Here is a 19,608-nt window from a genome sequence, read left to right as displayed (position 1 = left end):
ATGTAACAGACACGATACATCGCTCCGAATCGCTCTGTTTACCATGGCTCTACTGATTGAAACACCTGCGTATTGACAGAGTTGCTCTGTACAATCGTAGTAACACAGTCCTGCTATTAGATTCGCTCACGTGCGCTGCTTACAGATAAATGGGAATTGCGCTCTTTAGAACAGCATCCACTCACAAAGTGGTAAACGACACACTGGGAACACTGTACGATTAGTCACATTTTTTGACTTTGGTTGACTGCTGTGTCACAGCCGGTCCCCATCATATGTATACACTCCAACGGACGTGTGTGCCCTGTTAGCACATTTACCAGGAACGTTAGCTGCATCACCTCCCTGGCAATTCCATGCCGTGCTCGAAGCGTCAGCCATTGCTTGGTGACAGTGTGCTTCGATGAGAAGTGGACAGATGATGCATCTCTCTCGCCGTCAGTTATAGGCGGGAATCATACTTAATGTAGTTTTCTGCAAGCGTCAGCGGAGCGTCAGACATCTTTGTCTGGTCTTCTCCCTTCATGCATCCACCAAGTCCACTCCTGGCAGTCTCCAGTAAAAGCCCCCTGTGCTGAAGCGAAAATTGCCGCCGTTTCTATAGATACAGAGTGCCATTGCTTACTGGGAACAGTTAAGGAACCATAGTACAATATCTTGTTGTGAAACTGTCTACTTTTCTCACTTGTGGCCGAGAAAACTGAAACCCTCTCACCTTGGGCTGGAAGAATTAAAGATCATGACTGGGATTACATACATTGACTCGTGAAGTAATACAAAATTATTTCACTCTTCACTGTATTTGTTTCTGTACAAAATGTGCGTTCTATTGCTATATTTCTATCTGTAGGTAAAAATTGGGTATTGAAAGAAAATTCCCGTGAACAGGGGCGTGAAGATATGGTTCCGCTTTTACAGCATTTACACATAGCAGCGTCATGGATCTACGAGAATTTTGCTTGTATGTGTAAGGTTAACATATTTAAGCATAGAACTGAAGTCACAACAATTTTCACCTTTTGAAGACGCTTGTGGTTACCCATATGTCAATTCCCATCTCGTGATTGGCACACATTTCTAAAAATTGCCCGTCCCTTGTGGGGATCGAACCCACGACCTTTGGATTAGAAGTCCAACGCGCTATCCTCTGCGCCAAAGGGACGCTGTGCAAGTGACGGTCTCAGATGTAAGAGATTCTGCAAGACATGACCCGTGCTACATGTCTCGCGTTACTTTTCTGATAGGCTTACTTTCATATTTCTCTGAAGCAATTACATCAAAGACTCATTATTTATGTAACAGACACGATACATCGCTCCGAATCGCTCTGTTTACCATGGCTCTACTGATTGAAACACCTGCGTATTGACAGAGTTGCTCTGTACAATCGTAGTAACACAGTCCTGCTATTAGATTCGCTCACGTGCGCTGCTTACAGATAAATGGGAATTGCGCTCTTTAGAACAGCATCCACTCACAAAGTGGTAAACGACACACTGGGAACACTGTACGATTAGTCACATTTTTTGACTTTGGTTGACTGCTGTGTCACAGCCGGTCCCCATCATATGTATACACTCCAACGGACGTGTGTGCCCTGTTAGCACATTTACCAGGAACGTTAGCTGCATCACCTCCCTGGCAATTCCATGCCGTGCTCGAAGCGTCAGCCATTGCTTGGTGACAGTGTGCTTCGATGAGAAGTGGACAGATGATGCATCTCTCTCGCCGTCAGTTATAGGCGGGAATCATACTTAATGTAGTTTTCTGCAAGCGTCAGCGGAGCGTCAGACATCTGTGTCTGGTCTTCTCCCTTCATGCATCCACCAAGTCCACTCCTGGCAGTCTCCAGTAAAAGCCCCCTGTGCTGAAGCGAAAATTGCCGCCGTTTCTATAGATACAGAGTGCCATTGCTTACTGGGAACAGTTAAGGAACCATAGTACAATATCTTGTTGTGAAACTGTCTACTTTTCTCACTTGTGGCCGAGAAAACTGAAACCCTCTCACCTTGGGCTGGAAGAATTAAAGATCATGACTGGGATTACATACATTGACTCGTGAAGTAATACAAAATTATTTCACTCTTCACTGTATTTGTTTCTGTACAAAATGTGCGTTCTATTGCTATATTTCTATCTGTAGGTAAAAATTGGGTATTGAAAGAAAATTCCCGTGAACAGGGGCGTGAAGATATGGTTCCGCTTTTACAGCATTTACACATAGCAGCGTCATGGATCTACGAGAATTTTGCTTGTATGTGTAAGGTTAACATATTTAAACATAGAACTGAAGTCACAACAATTTCCACCTTTTGAAGACGCTTGTGGTTACCCATATGTCAATTCCAATCTCGTGATTGGCATACATTTTTAAAAATTGCCCGTCCGTTGTGGGGATCGAACCCACGACCTTTGGATTAGAAGTCCAACGCGCTATCCTCTGCGCCAAAGGGACGCTGTGCAAGTGACGGTCTCAGATGTAAGAGATTCTGCAAGACATGACCCGTGCTACATGTCTCGCGTTACTTTTCTGATAGGCTTACTTTCATATTTCTCTGAAGCAATTACATCAAAGACTCATTATTTATGTAACAGACACGATACATCGCTCCGAATCGCTCTGTTTACCATGGCTCTACTGATTGAAACACCTGCGTATTGACAGAGTTGCTCTGTACAATCGTAGTAACACAGTCCTGCTATTAGATTCGCTCACGTGCGCTGCTTACAGATAAATGGGAATTGCGCTCTTTAGAACAGCATCCACTCACAAAGTGGTAAACGACACACTGGGAACACTGTACGATTAGTCACATTTTTTGACTTTGGTTGACTGCTGTGTCACAGCCGGTCCCCATCATATGTATACACTCCAACGGACGTGTGTGCCCTGTTAGCACATTTACCAGGAACGTTAGCCGCATCACCTCCCTGGCAATTCCATGCCGTGCTCGAAGCGTCAGCCATTGCTTGGTGACAGTGTGCTTCGATGAGAAGTGGACAGATGATGCATCTCTCTCGCCGTCAGTTATAGGCGGGAATCATACTTAATGTAGTTTTCTGCAAGCGTCAGCGGAGCGTCAGACATCTGTGTCTGGTCTTCTCCCTTCATGCATCCACCAAGTCCACTCCTGGCAGTCTCCAGTAAAAGCCCCCTGTGCTGAAGCGAAAATTGCCGCCGTTTCTATAGATACAGAGTGCCATTGCTTACTGGGAACAGTTAAGGAACCATAGTACAATATCTTGTTGTGAAACTGTCTACTTTTCTCACTTGTGGCCGAGAAAACTGAAACCCTCTCACCTTGGGCTGGAAGAATTAAAGATCATGACTGGGATTACATACATTGACTCGTGAAGTAATACAAAATTATTTCACTCTTCACTGTATTTGTTTCTGTACAAAATGTGCGTTCTATTGCTAAATTTCTCTCTGTAGGTAAAAATTGGGTATTGAAAGAAAATTCCCGTGAACAGGGGCGTGAAGATATGGTTCCGCTTTTACAGCATTTACACATAGCAGTGTCATGGATCTACGAGAATTTTGCTTGTATGTGTAAGGTTAACATATTTAAGCATAGAACTGAAGTCACAACAATTTTCACTTTTGAAGACGCTTGTGGTTACCCATATGTCAATTCCCATCTCGTGATTGGCACACATTTTTAAAAATTGCCCGTCCCTTGTGGGGATCGAACCCACGACCTTTGGATTAGAAGTCCAACGCGCTATGCTCTGCGCCAAAGTGACGCTGTGCAAGTGACGGTCTCAGATGTAAGAGATTCTGCAAGACATGACCCATGCTACATGTCTCGCGTTACTTTTCTGATAGGCTTACTTTCATATTTCTCTGAAGCAATTACATCAAAGACTCATTATTTATGTAACAGACACGATACATCGCTCCGAATCGCTCTGTTTACCATGGCTCTACTGATTGAAACACCTGCGTATTGACAGAGTTGCTCTGTACAATCGTAGTAACACAGTCCTGCTATTAGATTCGCTCACGTGCACTGCTTACAGATAAATGGGAATTGCGCTCTTTAGAACAGCATCCACTCACAAAGTGGTAAACGACACTCTGGGAACACTGTACGATTAGTCACATTTTTTGACTTTGGTTGACTGCTGTGTCACAGCCGGTCCCCATCATATGTGTACACTCCAACGGACGTGTGTGCCCTGTTAGCACATTTACCAGGAACGTTAGCTGCATCACCTCCCTGGCAATTCCATGCCGTGCTCGAAGCGTCAGCCATTGCTTGGTGACAGTGTGCTTCGATGAGAAGTGGACAGATGATGCATCTCTCTCGCCGTCAGTTATAGGCGGGAATCATACTTAATGTAGTTTTCTGCAAGCGTCAGCGGAGCGTCAGACATCTGTGTCTGGTCTTCTCCCTTCATGCATCCACCAAGTCCACTCCTGGCAGTCTCCAGTAAAAGCCCCCTGTGCTGAAGCGAAAATTGCCGCCGTTTCTATAGATACAGAGTGCCATTGCTTACTGGGAACAGTTAAGGAACCATAGTACAATATCTTGTTGTGAAACTGTCTACTTTTCTCACTTGTGGTCGAGAAAACTGAAACCCTCTCACCTTGGGCTGGAAGAATTAAAGATCATGACTGGGATTACATACATTGACTCGTGAAGTAATACAAAATTATTTCACTCTTCACTGTATTTGTTTCTGTACAAAATGTGCGTTCTATTGCTATATTTCTATCTGTAGGTAAAAATTGAGTATTGAAAGAAAATTCCCGTGAACAGGGGCGTGAAGATATGGTTCCGCTTTTACAGCATTTACACATAGCAGCGTCATGGATCTACGAGAATTTTGCTTGTATGTGTAAGGTTAACATATTTAAGCATAGAACTGAAGTCACAACAATTTTCACCTTTTGAAGACGCTTGTGGTTACCCATATGTCAATTCCCATCTCGTGATTGGCACACATTTTTAAAAATTGCCCGTCCCTTGTGGGGATCGAACCCACGACCTTTGGATTAGAAGTCCAATGCGCTATCCTCTGCGCCAAAGGGACGCTGTGCAAGTGACGGTCTCAGATGTAAGAGATTCTGCAAGACATGACCCGTGCTACATGTCTCGCGTTACTTTTCTGATAGGCTTACTTTCATATTTCTCTGAAGCAATTACATCAAAGACTCATTATTTATGTAACAGACACGATACATCGCTCCGAATCGCTCTGTTTACCATGGCTCTACTGATTGAAACACCTGCGTATTGACAGAGTTGCTCTGTACAATCGTAGTAACACAGTCCTGCTATTAGATTCGCTCACGTGCGCTGCTTACAGATAAATGGGAATTGCGCTCTTTAGAACAGCATCCACTCACAAAGTGGTAAACGACACACTGGGAACACTGTACGATTAGTCACATTTTTTGACTTTGGTTGACTGCTGTGTCACAGCCGGTCCCCATCATATGTATACACTCCAACTGACGTGTGTGCCCTGTTAGCACATTTACCAGGAACGTTAGCTGCATCACCTCCCTGGCAATTCCATGCCGTGCTCGAAGCGTCAGCCATTGCTTGGTGACAGTGTGCTTCGATGAGAAGTGGACAGATGATGCATCTCTCTCGCCGTCAGTTATAGGCGGGAATCATACTTAATGTAGTTTTCTGCAAGCGTCAGCGGAGCGTCAGACATCTGTGTCTGGTCTTCTCCCTTCATACATCCACCAAGTCCACTCCTGGCAGTCTCCAGTAAAAGCCCCCTGTGCTGAAGCGAAAATTGCCGCCGTTTCTATAGATACAGAGTGCCATTGCTTACTGGGAACAGTTAAGGAACCATAGTACAATATCGTGTTGTGAAACTGTCTACTTTTCTCACTTGTGGCCGAGAAAACTGAAACCCTCTCACCTTGGGCTGGAAGAATTAAAGATCATGACTGGGATTACATACATTGACTCGTGAAGTAATACAAAATTATTTCACTCTTCACTGTATTTGTTTCTGTACAAAATGTGCGTTCTATTGCTATATTTCTATCTGTAGGTAAAAATTGGGTATTGAAAGAGAATTCCCGTGAACAGGGGCGTGAAGATATGGTTCCGCTTTTACAGCATTTACACATAGCAGAGTCATGGATCTACGAGAATTTTGCTTGTATGTGTAAGGTTAACATATTTAAGCATAGAACTGAAGTCACAACAATTTTCACCTTTTGAAGACGCTCGTGGTTACCCATATGTCAATTCCCATCTCGTGATTGGCATACATTTTTAAAAATTGCCTGTCCCTTGTGGGGATCGAACCCATGACCTTTGGATTAGAAGTCCAACGCACTATCCTCTGCGCCAAAGGGACGCTGTGCAAGTGACGGTCTCAGATGTAAGAGATTCTGCAAGACATGACCCGTGCTACATGTCTCGCGTTACTTTTCTGATAGGCTTACTTTCATATTTCTCTGAAGCAATTACATCAAAGACTCATTATTTATGTAACAGACACGATACATCGCTCCGAATCGCTCTGTTTACCATGGCTCTACTGATTGAAACACCTGCGTATTGACAGAGTTGCTCTGTACAATCGTAGTAACACAGTCCTGCTATTAGATTCGCTCACGTGCGCTGCTTACAGATAAATGGGAATTGCGCTCTTTAGAACAGCATCCACTCACAAAGTGGTAAACGACACACTGGGAACACTGTACGATTAGTCACATTTTTTGACTTTGGTTGACTGCTGTGTCACAGCCGGTCCCCATCATATGTATACACTCCAACGGACGTGTGTGCCCTGTTAGCACATTTACCAGGAACGTTAGCTGCATCACCTCCCTGGCAATTCCATGCCGTGCTCGAAGCGTCAGCCATTGCTTGGTGACAGTGTGCTTCGATGAGAAGTGGACAGATGATGCATCTCTCTCGCCGTCAGTTATAGGCGGGAATCATACTTAATGTAGTTTTCTGCAAGCGTCAGCGGAGCGTCAGACATCTGTGTCTGGTCTTCTCCCTTCATGCATCCACCAAGTCCACTCCTGGCAGTCTCCAGTAAAAGCCCCCTGTGCTGAAGCGAAAATTGCCGCCGTTTCTATAGATACAGAGTGCCATTGCTTACTGGGAACAGTTAAGGAACCATAGTACAATATCTTGTTGTGAAACTGTCTACTTTTCTCACTTGTGGCCGAGAAAACTGAAACCCTCTCACCTTGGGCTGGAAGAATTAAAGATCATGACTGGGATTACATACATTGACTCGTGAAGTAATACAAAATTATTTCACTCTTCACTGTATTTGTTTCTGTACAAAATGTGCGTTCTATTGCTATATTTCTATCTGTAGGTAAAAATTGGGTATTGAAAGAAAATTCCCGTGAACAGGGGCGTGAAGATATGGTTCCGCTTTTACAGCATTTACACATAGCAGCGTCATGGATCTACGAGAATTTTGCTTGTATGTGTAAGGTTAACATATTTAAGCATAGAACTGAAGTCACAACAATTTTCACCTTTTGAAGACGCTTGTGGTTACCCATATGTCAATTCCCATCTCGTGATTGGCACACATTTCTAAAAATTGCCCGTCCCTTGTGGGGATCGAACCCAAGACCTTTGGATTAGAAGTCCAACGCGCTATCCTCTGCGCCAAAGAGACGCTGTGCAAGTGACCGTCTCAGATGTAAGAGATTATGCAAGACATGACCCGTGCTACATGTCTCGCGTTACTTTTCTGATAGGCTTACTTTCATATTTCTCTGAAGCAATTACATCAAAGACTCATTATTTATGTAACAGACACGATACATCGCTCCGAATCGCTCTGTTTACCATGGCTCTACTGATTGAAACACCTGCGTATTGACAGAGTTGCTCTGTACAATCGTAGTAACACAGTCCTGCTATTAGATTCGCTCACGTGCGCTGCTTACAGATAAATGGGAATTGCGCTCTTTAGAACAGCATCCACTCACAAAGTGGTAAACGACACACTGGGAACACTGTACGATTAGTCACATTTTTTGACTTTGGTTGACTGCTGTGTCACAGCCGGTCCCCATCATATGTATACACTCCAACGGACGTGTGTGCCCTGTTAGCACATTTACCAGGAACGTTAGCTGCATCACCTCCCTGGCAATTCCATGCCGTGCTCGAAGCGTCAGCCATTGCTTGGTGACAGTGTGCTTCGATGAGAAGTGGACAGATGCTGCATCTCTCTCGCCGTCAGTTATAGGCGGGAATCATACTTAATGTAGTTTTCTGCAAGCGTCAGCGGAGCGTCAGACATCTGTGTCTGGTCTTCTCCCTTCATGCATCCACCAAGTTCACTCCTGGCAGTCTCCAGTAAAAGCCCCCTGTGCTGAAGCGAAAATTGCCGCCGTTTCTATAGATACAGAGTGCCATTGCTTACTGGGAAGAGTTAAGGAACCATAGTACAATATCTTGTTGTGAAACTGTCTACTTTTCTCACTTGTGGCCGAGAAAACTGAAACCCTCTCACCTTGGGCTGGAAGAATTAAAGATCATGACTGGGATTACATACATTGACTCGTGAAGTAATACAAAATTATTTCACTCTTCACTGTATTTGTTTCTGTACAAAATGTGCGTTCTATTGCTATATTTCTATCTTTAGGTAAAAATTGGGTATTGAAAGAAAATTCCCGTGAACAGGGGCGTGAAGATATGGTTCCGCTTTTACAGCATTTACACATAGCAGCGTCATGGATCTACGAGAATTTTGCTTGTATGTGTAAGGTTAACATATTTAAGCATAGAACTGAAGTCACAACAATTTTCACCTTTTGAAGACGCTTGTGGTTACCCATATGTCAATTCCCATCTCGTGATTGGCACACATTATTAAAAATTGCCCGTCCCTTGTGGGGATCGAACCCACGACATTTGGATTAGAAGTCCAACGCGCTATCCTCTGCGCCAAAGGGACGCTGTGCAAGTGACGGTCTCAGATGTAAGAGATTCTGCAAGACATGACCCGTGCTACATGTCTCGCGTTACTTTTCTGATAGGCTTACTTTCATATTTCTCTGAAGCAATTACATCAAAGACTCATTATTTATGTAACAGACACGATACATCGCTCCGAATCGCTCTGTTTACCATGGCTCTACTGATTGAAACACCTGCGTATTGACAGAGTTGCTCTGTACAATCCTAGTAACACAGTCCTGCTATTAGATTCGCTCACGTGCGCTGCTTACAGATAAATGGGAATTGCGCTCTTTAGAACAGCATCCACTCACAAAGTGGTAAACGACACACTGGGAACACTGTACGATTAGTCACATTTTTTGACTTTGGTTGACTGCTGTGTCACAGCCGGTCCCCATCATATGTATACACTCCAACGGACGTGTGTGCCCTGTTAGCACATTTACCAGGAACGTTAGCTGCATCACCTCCCTGGCAATTCCATGCCGTGCTCGAAGCGTCAGCCATTGCTTGGTGACAGTGTGCTTCGATGAGAAGTGGACAGGTGATGCATCTCTCTCGCCGTCAGTTATAGGCGGGAATCATACTTAATGTAGTTTTCTGCAAGCGTCAGCGGAGCGTCAGACATCTGTGTCTGGTCTTCTCCCTTCATGCATCCACCAAGTCCACTCCTGGCAGTCTCCAGTAAAAGCCCCCTGCGCTGAAGCGAAAATTGCCGCCGTTTCTATAGATACCGAGTGCCATTGCTTACTGGGAACAGTTAAGGAACCACAGTACAATATCTTGTTGTGAAACTGTCTACTTTTCTCACTTGTGGCCGAGAAAACTGAAACCCTCTCACCTTGGGCTGGAAGAATTAAAGATCATGACTGGGATTACATACATTGACTCGTGAAGTAATACAAAATTATTTCACTCTTCACTGCATTTGTTTCTGTACAAAATGTGCGTTCTATTGCTATATTTCTATCTGTAGGTAAAAATTGGGTATTGAAAGAAAATTCCCGTGAACAGGGGCGTGAAGATATGGTTCCGCTTTTACAGCATTTACACATAGCAGCGTCATGGATCTACGAGAATTTTGCTTGTATGTGTAAGGTTAACATATTTAAGCATAGAACTGAAGTCACAACAATTTTCACCTTTTGAAGACGCTTGTGTTTACCCATATGTCAATTCCCATCTCGTGATTGGCACACATTTCTAAAAATTGCCCATCCCTTGTGGGGATCGAACCCACGACCTTTGGATTAGAAGTCCAACGCGCTATCCTCTGCGCCAAAGGGACGCTGTGCAAGTGACCGTCTCAGATGTAAGAGATTCTGCAAGACATGACCCGTGCTACATGTCTCGCGTTACTTTTCTGATAGGCTTACTTTCATATTTCTCTGAAGCAATTACATCAAAGACTCATTATTTATGTAACAGACACGATACATCGCTCCGAATCGCTCTGTTTACCATGGCTCTACTGATTGAAACACCTGCGTATTGACAGAGTTGCTCTGTACAATCGTAGTAACACAGTCCTGCTATTAGATTCGCTCACGTGCGCTGCTTACAGATAAATGGGAATTGCGCTCTTTAGAACAGCATCCACTCACAAAGTGGTAAACGACACACTGGGAACACTGTACGATTAGTCACATTTTTTGACTTTGGTTGACTGCTGTGTCACAGCCGGTCCCCATCATATGTATACACTCCAACGGACGTGTGTGCCCTGTTAGCACATTTACCAGGAACGTTAGCTGCATCACCTCCCTGGCAATTCCATGCCGTGCTCGAAGCGTCAGCCATTGCTTGGTGACAGTGTGCTTCGATGAGAAGTGGACAGATGATGCATCTCTCTCGCCGTCAGTTATAGGCGGGAATCATACTTAATGTAGTTTTCTGCAAGCGTCAGCGGAGCGTCAGACATCTGTGTCTGGTCTTCTCCCTTCATGCATCCACCAAGTCCACTCCTGGCAGTCTCCAGTAAAAGCCCCCTGTGCTGAAGCGAAAATTGCCGCCGTTTCTATAGATACAGAGTGCCATTGCTTACTGGGAACAGTTATGGAACCATAGTACAATATCTTGTTGTGAAACTGTCTACTTTTCTCACTTGTGGCCGAGAAAACTGAAACCCTCTCAAGGTGGCTGGAAGAATTAAAGATCATGACTGGGATTACATACATTGACTCGTGAAGTAATACAAAATTATTTCACTCTTCACTGTATTTGTTTCTGTACAAAATGTGCGTTCTATTGCTATATTTCTATCTGTAGGTAAAAATTGGGTATTGAAAGAAAATTCCCGTGAACAGGGGCGTGAAGATATGGTTCCGCTTTTACAGCATTTACACATAGCAGCGTCATGGATCTACGAGAATTTTGCTTGTATGTGTAAGGTTAACATATTTAAGCATAGAACTGAAGTCACAACAATTTTCACCTTTTGAAGACGCTTGTGGTTACCCATATGTCAATTCCCATCTCGTGATTGGCACACATTTTTAAAAATTGCCCGTCCCTTGTGGGGATCGAACCCACGACCTTTGGATTAGAAGTCCAACGCGCTATCCTCTGCGCCAAAGGGACGCTGTGCAAGTGACGGTCTCAGATGTAAGAGATTCTGCAAGACATGACCCGTGCTACATGTCTCGCGTTACTTTTCTGATAGGCTTACTTTCATATTTCTCTGAAGCAATTACATCAAAGACTCATTATTTATGTAACAGACACGATACATCGCTCCGAATCGCTCTGTTTACCATGGCTCTACTGATTGAAACACCTGCGTATTGACAGAGTTGCTCTGTACAATCGTAGTAACACAGTCCTGCTATTAGATTCGCTCACGTGCGCTGCTTACAGATAAATGGGAATTGCGCTCTTTAGAACAGCATCCACTCACAAAGTGGTAAACGACACACTGGGAACACTGTACGATTAGTCACATTTTTTGACTTTGGTTGACTGCTGTGTCACAGCCGGTCCCCATCATATGTATACACTCCAACGGACGTGTGTGCCCTGTTAGCACATTTACCAGGAACGTTAGCTGCATCACCTCCCTGGCAATTCCATGCCGTGCTCGAAGCGTCAGCCATTGCTTGGTGACAGTGTGCTTCGATGAGAAGTGGACAGATGATGCATCTCTCTCGCCGTCAGTTATAGGCGGGAATCATACTTAATGTAGTTTTCTGCAAGCGTCAGCGGAGCGTCAGACATCTGTGTCTGGTCTTCTCCCTTCATGCATCCACCAAGTCCACTCCTGGCAGTCTCCAGTAAAAGCCCCCTGTGCTGAAGCGAAAATTGCCGCCGTTTCTATAGATACCGAGTGCCATTGCTTACTGGGAACAGTTAAGGAACCACAGTACAATATCTTGTTGTGAAACTGTCTACTTTTCTCACTTGTGGCCGAGAAAACTGAAACCCTCTCACCTTGGGCTGGAAGAATTAAAGATCATGACTGGGATTACATACATTGACTCGTGAAGTAATACAAAATTATTTCACTCTTCACTGCATTTGTTTCTGTACAAAATGTGCGTTCTATTGCTATATTTCTATCTGTAGGTAAAAATTGGGTATTGAAAGAAAATTCCCGTGAACAGGGGCGTGAAGATATGGTTCCGCTTTTACAGCATTTACACATAGCAGCGTCATGGATCTACGAGAATTTTGCTTGTATGTGTAAGGTTAACATATTTAAGCATAGAACTGAAGTCACAACAATTTTCACCTTTTGAAGACGCTTGTGTTTACCCATATGTCAATTCCCATCTCGTGATTGGCACACATTTCTAAAAATTGCCCATCCCTTGTGGGGATCGAACCCACGACCTTTGGATTAGAAGTCCAACGCGCTATCCTCTGCGCCAAAGGGACGCTGTGCAAGTGACCGTCTCAGATGTAAGAGATTCTGCAAGACATGACCCGTGCTACATGTCTCGCGTTACTTTTCTGATAGGCTTACTTTCATATTTCTCTGAAGCAATTACATCAAAGACTCATTATTTATGTAACAGACACGATACATCGCTCCGAATCGCTCTGTTTACCATGGCTCTACTGATTGAAACACCTGCGTATTGACAGAGTTGCTCTGTACAATCGTAGTAACACAGTCCTGCTATTAGATTCGCTCACGTGCGCTGCTTACAGATAAATGGGAATTGCGCTCTTTAGAACAGCATCCACTCACAAAGTGGTAAACGACACACTGGGAACACTGTACGATTAGTCACATTTTTTGACTTTGGTTGACTGCTGTGTCACAGCCGGTCCCCATCATATGTATACACTCCAACGGACGTGTGTGCCCTGTTAGCACATTTACCAGGAACGTTAGCTGCATCGCCTCCCTGGCAATTCCATGCCGTGCTCGAAGCGTCAGCCATTGCTTGGTGACAGTGTGCTTCGATGAGAAGTGGACAGATGATGCATCTCTCTCGCCGTCAGTTATAGGCGGGAATCATACTTAATGTAGTTTTCTGCAAGCGTCAGCGGAGCGTCAGACATCTGTGTCTGGTCTTCTCCCTTCATGCATCCACCAAGTCCACTCCTGGCAGTCTCCAGTAAAAGCCCCCTGTGCTGAAGCGAAAATTGCCGCCGTTTCTATAGATACAGAGTGCCATTGCTTACTGGGAACAGTTATGGAACCATAGTACAATATCTTGTTGTGAAACTGTCTACTTTTCTCACTTGTGGCCGAGAAAACTGAAACCCTCTCAAGGTGGCTGGAAGAATTAAAGATCATGACTGGGATTACATACATTGACTCGTGAAGTAATACAAAATTATTTCACTCTTCACTGTATTTGTTTCTGTACAAAATGTGCGTTCTATTGCTATATTTCTATCTGTAGGTAAAAATTGGGTATTGAAAGAAAATTCCCGTGAACAGGGGCGTGAAGATATGGTTCCGCTTTTACACATAGCAGCGTCATGGATCTACGAGAATTTTGCTTGTATGTGTAAGGTTAACATATTTAAGCATAGAACTGAAGTCACAACAATTTTCACCTTTTGAAGACGCTTGTGGTTACCCATATGTCAATTCCCATCTCGTGATTGGCACACATTTTTAAAAATTGCCCGTCCCTTGTGGGGATCGAACCCACGACCTTTGGATTAGAAGTCCAACGCGCTATCCTCTGCGCCAAAGGGACGCTGTGCAAGTGACGGTCTCAGATGTAAGAGATTCTGCAAGACATGACCCGTGCTACATGTCTCGCGTTACTTTTCTGATAGGCTTACTTTCATATTTCTCTGAAGCAATTACATCAAAGACTCATTATTTATGTAACAGACACGATACATCGCTCCGAATCGCTCTGTTTACCATGGCTCTACTGATTGAAACACCTGCGTATTGACAGAGTTGCTCTGTACAATCGTAGTAACACAGTCCTGCTATTAGATTCGCTCACGTGCGCTGCTTACAGATAAATGGGAATTGCGCTCTTTAGAACAGCATCCACTCACAAAGTGGTAAACGACACACTGGGAACACTGTACGATTAGTCACATTTTTTGACTTTGGTTGACTGCTGTGTCACAGCCGGTCCCCATCATATGTATACACTCCAACGGACGTGTGTGCCCTGTTAGCACATTTACCAGGAACGTTAGCTGCATCACCTCCCTGGCAATTCCATGCCGTGCTCGAAGCGTCAGCCATTGCTTGGTGACAGTGTGCTTCGATGAGAAGTGGACAGATGATGCATCTCTCTCGCCATCAGTTATAGGCGGGAATCATACTTAATGTAGTTTTCTGCAAGCGTCAGCGGAGCGTCAGACATCTGTGTCTGGTCTTCTCCCTTCATGCATCCACCAAGTCCACTCCTGGCAGTCTCCAGTAAAAGCCCCCTGTGCTGAAGCGAAAATTGCCGCCGTTTCTATAGATACAGAGTGCCATTGCTTACTGGGAACAGTTAAGGAACCATAGTACAATATCTTGTTGTGAAACTGTCTACTTTTCTCACTTGTGGCCGAGAAAACTGAAACCCTCTCACCTTGGGCTGGAAGAATTAAAGATCATGACTGGGATTACATACATTGACTCGTGAAGTAATACAAAATTATTTCACTCTTCACTGTATTTGTTTCTGTACAAAATGTGCGTTCTATTGCTATATTTCTATCTGTAGGTAAAAATTGGGTATTGAAAGAAAATTCCCGTGAACAGGGGCGTGAAGATATGGTTCCGCTTTTACAGCATTTACACATAGCAGCGTCATGGATCTACGAGAATTTTGCTTGTATGTGTAAGGTTAACATATTTAAGCATAGAACTGAAGTCACAACAATTTTCACCTTTTGAATACGCTTGTGGTTACCCATATGTCAATTCCCATCTCGTGATTGGCACACATTTTTAAAAATTGCCCGTCCCTTGTGGGGATCGAACCCACGACCTTTGGATTAGAAGTCAAACGCGCTATCCTCTGCGCCAAAGGGACGCTGTGCAAGAGACGGTCTCAGATGTAAGAGATTCTGCAAGACATGACCCGTGCTACATGTCTCGCGTTACTTTTCTGATAGGCTTACTTTCATATTTCTCTGAAGCAATTACATCAAAGACTCATTATTTATGTAACAGACACGATACATCGCTCCGAATCGCTCTGTTTACCATGGCTCTACTGATTGAAACACCTGCGTATTGACAGAGTTGCTCTGTACAATCGTAGTAACACAGTCCTGCTATTAGATTCGCTCACGTGCGCTGCTTACAGATAAATGGGAATTGCGCTCTTTAGAACAGCATCCACTCACAAAGTGGTAAACGACACACTGGGAACACTGTACGATTAGTCACATTTTTTGACTTTGGTTGACTGCTGTGTCACAGCCGGTCCCCATCATATGTATACACTCCAACGGACGTGTGTGCCCTGTTAGCACATTTACCAGGAACGTTAGCTGCATCACCTCCCTGGCAATTCCATGCCGTGCTCGAAGCGTCAGCCATTGCTTGGTGACAGTGTGCTTCGATGAGAAGTGGACAGATGATGCATCTCTCTCGCCGTCAGTTATAGGCGGGAATCATACTTAATGTAGTTTTCTGCAAGCGTCAGCGGAGCGTCAGACATCTGTGTCTGGTCTTCTCCCTTCATGCATCCACCAAGTCCACTCCTGGCAGTCTCCAGTAAAAGCCCCCTGTGCTGAAGCGAAAATTGCCGCCGTTTCTATAGATACAGAGTGCCATTGCTTACTGGGAAGAGTTAAGGAAACATAGTACAATATCTTGTTGTGAAACTGTCTACTTTTCTCACTTGTGGCCGAGAAAACTGAAACCCTCTCACCTTGGGCTGGAAGAATTAAAGATCATGACTGGGATTACATACATTGACTCGTGAAGTAATACAAAATTATTTCACTCTTCACTGTATTTGTTTCTGTACAAAATGTGCGTTCTATTGCTATATTTCTATCTGTAGGTAAAAATTGGGTATTGAAAGAAAATTCCCGTGAACAGGGGCGTGAAGATATGGTTCCGCTTTTACAGCATTTTCACATAGCAGCGTCATGGATCTACGAGAATTTTGCTTGTATGTGTAAGGTTAACATATTTAAGCATAGAACTGAAGTCACAACAATTTTCACCTTTTGAAGACGCTTGTGCTTACCCATATGTCAATTCCCATCTCGTGATTGGCACACATTTTTAAAAATTGCCCGTCCCTTGTGGGGATCGAACCCACGACCTTTGGATTAGAAGTCCAACGCGCTATCCTCTGCGCCAAAGGGACGCTGTGCAAGTGACGGTCTCAGATGTAAGAGATTCTGCAAGACATGACCCGTGCTACATGTCTCGCGTTACTTTTCTGATAGGCTTACTTTCATATTTCTCTGAAGCAATTACATCAAAGACTCATTATTTATGTAACAGACACGATACATCGCTCCGAATCGCTCTGTTTACCATGGCTCTACTGATTGAAACACCTGCGTATTGACAGAGTTGCTCTGTACAATCGTAGTAACACAGTCCTGCTATTAGATTCGCTCACGTGCGCTGCTTACAGATAAATGGGAATTGCGCTCTTTAGAACAGCATCCACTCACAAAGTGGTAAACGACACACTGGGAACACTGTACGATTAGTCACATTTTTTGACTTTGGTTGACTGCTGTGTCACAGCCGGTCCCCATCATATGTATACACTCCAACGGACGTGTGTGCCCTGTTAGCACATTTACCAGGAACGTTAGCTGCATCACCTCCCTGGCAATTCCATGCCGTGCTCGAAGCGTCAGCCATTGCTTGGTGACAGTGTGCTTCGATGAGAAGTGGACAGATGATGCATCTCTCTCGCCGTCAGTTATAGGCGGGAATCATACTTAATGTAGTTTTCTGCAAGCGTCAGCGGAGCGTCAGACATCTGTGTCTGGTCTTCTCCCTTCATGCATCCACCAAGTCCACTCCTGGCAGTCTCCAGTAAAAGCCCCCTGTGCTGAAGCGAAAATTGCCGCCGTTTCTATAGATACAGAGTGCCATTGCTTACTGGGAACAGTTAAGGAACCATAGTACAATATCTTGTTGTGAAACTGTCTACTTTTCTCACTTGTGGCCGAGAAAACTGAAACCCTCTCACCTTGGGCTGGAAGAATTAAAGATCATGACTGGGATTACATACATTGACTCGTGAAGTAATACAAAATTATTTCACTCTTCACTGTATTTGTTTCTGTACAAAATGTGCGTTCTATTGCTATATTTCTATCTGTAGGTAAAAATTGGGTATTGAAAGAAAATTCCCGTGAACAGGGGCGTGAAGATATGGTTCCGCTTTTACAGCATTTACACATAGCAGCGTCATGGATCTACGAGAATTTTGCTTGTATGTGTAAGGTTAACATATTTAAGCATAGAACTGAAGTCACAACAATTTTCACCTTTTGAAGACGCTTGTGGTTACCCATATGTCAATTCCCATCTCGTGATTGGCACACATTTTTAAAAATTGCCCGTCCCTTGTGGGGATCGAACCCACGACCTTTGGATTAGAAGTCCAACGCGCTATCCTCTGCGCCAAAGGGACGCTGTGCAAGTGACGGTCTCAGATGTAAGAGATTCTGCAAGACATGACCCGTGCTACATGTCTCGCGTTACTTTTCTGATAGGCTTACTTTCATATTTCTCTGAAGCAATTACATCAAAGACTCATTATTTATGTAACAGACACGATACATCGCTCCGAATCGCTCTGTTTACCATGGCTCTACTGATTGAAACACCTGCGTATTGACAGAGTTGCTCTGTACAATCGTAGTAACACAGTCCTGCTATTAGATTCGCTCACGTGCGCTGCTTACAGATAAATGGGAATTGCGCTCTTTAGAACAGCATCCACTCACAAAGTGGTAAACGACACACTGGGAACACTGTACGATTAGTCACATTTTTTGACTTTGGTTGACTGCTGTGTCACAGCCGGTCCCCATCATATGTATACACTCCAACGGACGTGTGTGCCCTGTTAGCACATTTACCAGGAACATTAGCTGCATCATGCAATTCCATGCCGTGCTCGAAGCGTCAGCCATTGCTTGGTGACAGTGTGCTTCGATGAGAAGTGGACAGATGATGCATCTCTCTCGCCGTCAGTTATAGGCGGGAATCATACTTAATGTAGTTTTCTGCAAGCGTCAGCGGAGCGTCAGACATCTGTGTCTGGTCTTCTCCCTTCATGCATCCACCAAGTCCACTCCTGGCAGTCTCCAGTAAAAGCCCCCTGTGCTGAAGCGAAAATTGCCGCCGTTTCTATAGATACAGAGTGCCATTGCTTACTGGGAACAGTTAAGGAACCATAGTACAATATCTTGTTGTGAAACTGTCTACTTTTCTCACTTGTGGCCGAGAAAACTGAAACCCTCTCACCTTGGGCTGGAAGAATTAAAGATCATGACTGGGATTACATACATTGACTCGTGAAGTAATACAAAATTATTTCACTCTTCACTGTATTTGTTTCTGTACAAAATGTGCGTTCTATTGCTATATTTCTATCTGTAGGTAAAAATTGGGTATTGAAAGAAAATTCCCGTGAACAGGGGCGTGAAGATATGGTTCCGCTTTTACACATAGCAGCGTCATGGATCTACGAGAATTTTGCTTGTATGTGTAAGGTTAACATATTTAAGCATAGAACTGAAGTCACAACAATTTTCACCTTTTGAAGACGCTTGTGGTTACCCATATGTCAATTCCCATCTCGTGATTGGCACACATTTTTAAAAATTGCCCGTCCCTTGTGGGGATCGAACCCACGACCTTTGGATTAGAAGTCCAACGCGCTATCCTCTGCGCCAAAGGGACGCTGTGCAAGTGACGGTCTCAGATGTAAGAGATTCTGCAAGACATGACCCGTGCTACATGTCTCGCGTTACTTTTCTGATAGGCTTACTTTCATATTTCTCTGAAGCAATTACATCAAAGACTCATTATTTATGTAACAGACACGATACATCGCTCCGAATCGCTCTGTTTACCATGGCTCTACTGATTGAAACACCTGCGTATTGACAGAGTTGCTCTGTACAATCGTAGTAACACAGTCCTGCTATTAGATTCGCTCACGTGCGCTGCTTACAGATAAATGGGAATTGCGCTCTTTAGAACAGCATCCACTCACAAAGTGGTAAACGACACACTGGGAACACTGTACGATTAGTCACATTTTTTGACTTT

At 44.1% G+C, this 19,608-nt stretch overlaps 15 non-coding genes across 15 annotated transcripts; all 15 read right to left on the bottom strand.

Moving 5' to 3' along the window:
- Window positions 1-1,089: 1,089 nt before the first annotated feature.
- Window positions 1,090-1,162, bottom strand: Trnar-ucu (transfer RNA arginine (anticodon UCU)). The gene has a single exon. It is a non-coding gene; the product is annotated as a tRNA-Arg (tRNA).
- A 1,220-nt stretch (window positions 1,163-2,382) lies between these two features.
- On the bottom strand, window positions 2,383-2,455 carry Trnar-ucu (transfer RNA arginine (anticodon UCU)). Its single transcript has one exon. It is a non-coding gene; the product is annotated as a tRNA-Arg (tRNA).
- Window positions 2,456-3,674: 1,219 nt separating this feature from the next.
- Window positions 3,675-3,747, bottom strand: Trnar-ucu (transfer RNA arginine (anticodon UCU)). Its single transcript has one exon. It is a non-coding gene; the product is annotated as a tRNA-Arg (tRNA).
- Window positions 3,748-4,967: 1,220 nt separating this feature from the next.
- Window positions 4,968-5,040, bottom strand: Trnar-ucu (transfer RNA arginine (anticodon UCU)). Its single transcript has one exon. It is a non-coding gene; the product is annotated as a tRNA-Arg (tRNA).
- A 1,220-nt stretch (window positions 5,041-6,260) lies between these two features.
- Window positions 6,261-6,333, bottom strand: Trnar-ucu (transfer RNA arginine (anticodon UCU)). The gene has a single exon. It is a non-coding gene; the product is annotated as a tRNA-Arg (tRNA).
- A 1,220-nt stretch (window positions 6,334-7,553) lies between these two features.
- Trnar-ucu (transfer RNA arginine (anticodon UCU)) lies at window positions 7,554-7,626 on the bottom strand. The gene has a single exon. It is a non-coding gene; the product is annotated as a tRNA-Arg (tRNA).
- Window positions 7,627-8,846: 1,220 nt separating this feature from the next.
- Trnar-ucu (transfer RNA arginine (anticodon UCU)) lies at window positions 8,847-8,919 on the bottom strand. The gene has a single exon. It is a non-coding gene; the product is annotated as a tRNA-Arg (tRNA).
- A 1,220-nt stretch (window positions 8,920-10,139) lies between these two features.
- On the bottom strand, window positions 10,140-10,212 carry Trnar-ucu (transfer RNA arginine (anticodon UCU)). The gene has a single exon. It is a non-coding gene; the product is annotated as a tRNA-Arg (tRNA).
- Window positions 10,213-11,431: 1,219 nt separating this feature from the next.
- On the bottom strand, window positions 11,432-11,504 carry Trnar-ucu (transfer RNA arginine (anticodon UCU)). The gene has a single exon. It is a non-coding gene; the product is annotated as a tRNA-Arg (tRNA).
- A 1,220-nt stretch (window positions 11,505-12,724) lies between these two features.
- Window positions 12,725-12,797, bottom strand: Trnar-ucu (transfer RNA arginine (anticodon UCU)). The gene has a single exon. It is a non-coding gene; the product is annotated as a tRNA-Arg (tRNA).
- Window positions 12,798-14,007: 1,210 nt separating this feature from the next.
- Trnar-ucu (transfer RNA arginine (anticodon UCU)) lies at window positions 14,008-14,080 on the bottom strand. Its single transcript has one exon. It is a non-coding gene; the product is annotated as a tRNA-Arg (tRNA).
- Window positions 14,081-15,300: 1,220 nt separating this feature from the next.
- Trnar-ucu (transfer RNA arginine (anticodon UCU)) lies at window positions 15,301-15,373 on the bottom strand. The gene has a single exon. It is a non-coding gene; the product is annotated as a tRNA-Arg (tRNA).
- A 1,220-nt stretch (window positions 15,374-16,593) lies between these two features.
- Trnar-ucu (transfer RNA arginine (anticodon UCU)) lies at window positions 16,594-16,666 on the bottom strand. The gene has a single exon. It is a non-coding gene; the product is annotated as a tRNA-Arg (tRNA).
- A 1,220-nt stretch (window positions 16,667-17,886) lies between these two features.
- Window positions 17,887-17,959, bottom strand: Trnar-ucu (transfer RNA arginine (anticodon UCU)). The gene has a single exon. It is a non-coding gene; the product is annotated as a tRNA-Arg (tRNA).
- Window positions 17,960-19,163: 1,204 nt separating this feature from the next.
- On the bottom strand, window positions 19,164-19,236 carry Trnar-ucu (transfer RNA arginine (anticodon UCU)). Its single transcript has one exon. It is a non-coding gene; the product is annotated as a tRNA-Arg (tRNA).
- Window positions 19,237-19,608: the final 372 nt, after the last annotated feature.

Source organism: Schistocerca cancellata, unplaced genomic scaffold (assembly GCF_023864275.1).
Source record: "Schistocerca cancellata isolate TAMUIC-IGC-003103 unplaced genomic scaffold, iqSchCanc2.1 HiC_scaffold_426, whole genome shotgun sequence".
NCBI classification, from domain to species: Eukaryota; Metazoa; Arthropoda; class Insecta; order Orthoptera; family Acrididae; genus Schistocerca; species Schistocerca cancellata.
Note: the sequence above shows the minus strand (reverse complement) of the source record. Positions and strands in the feature narration are given on the sequence as shown.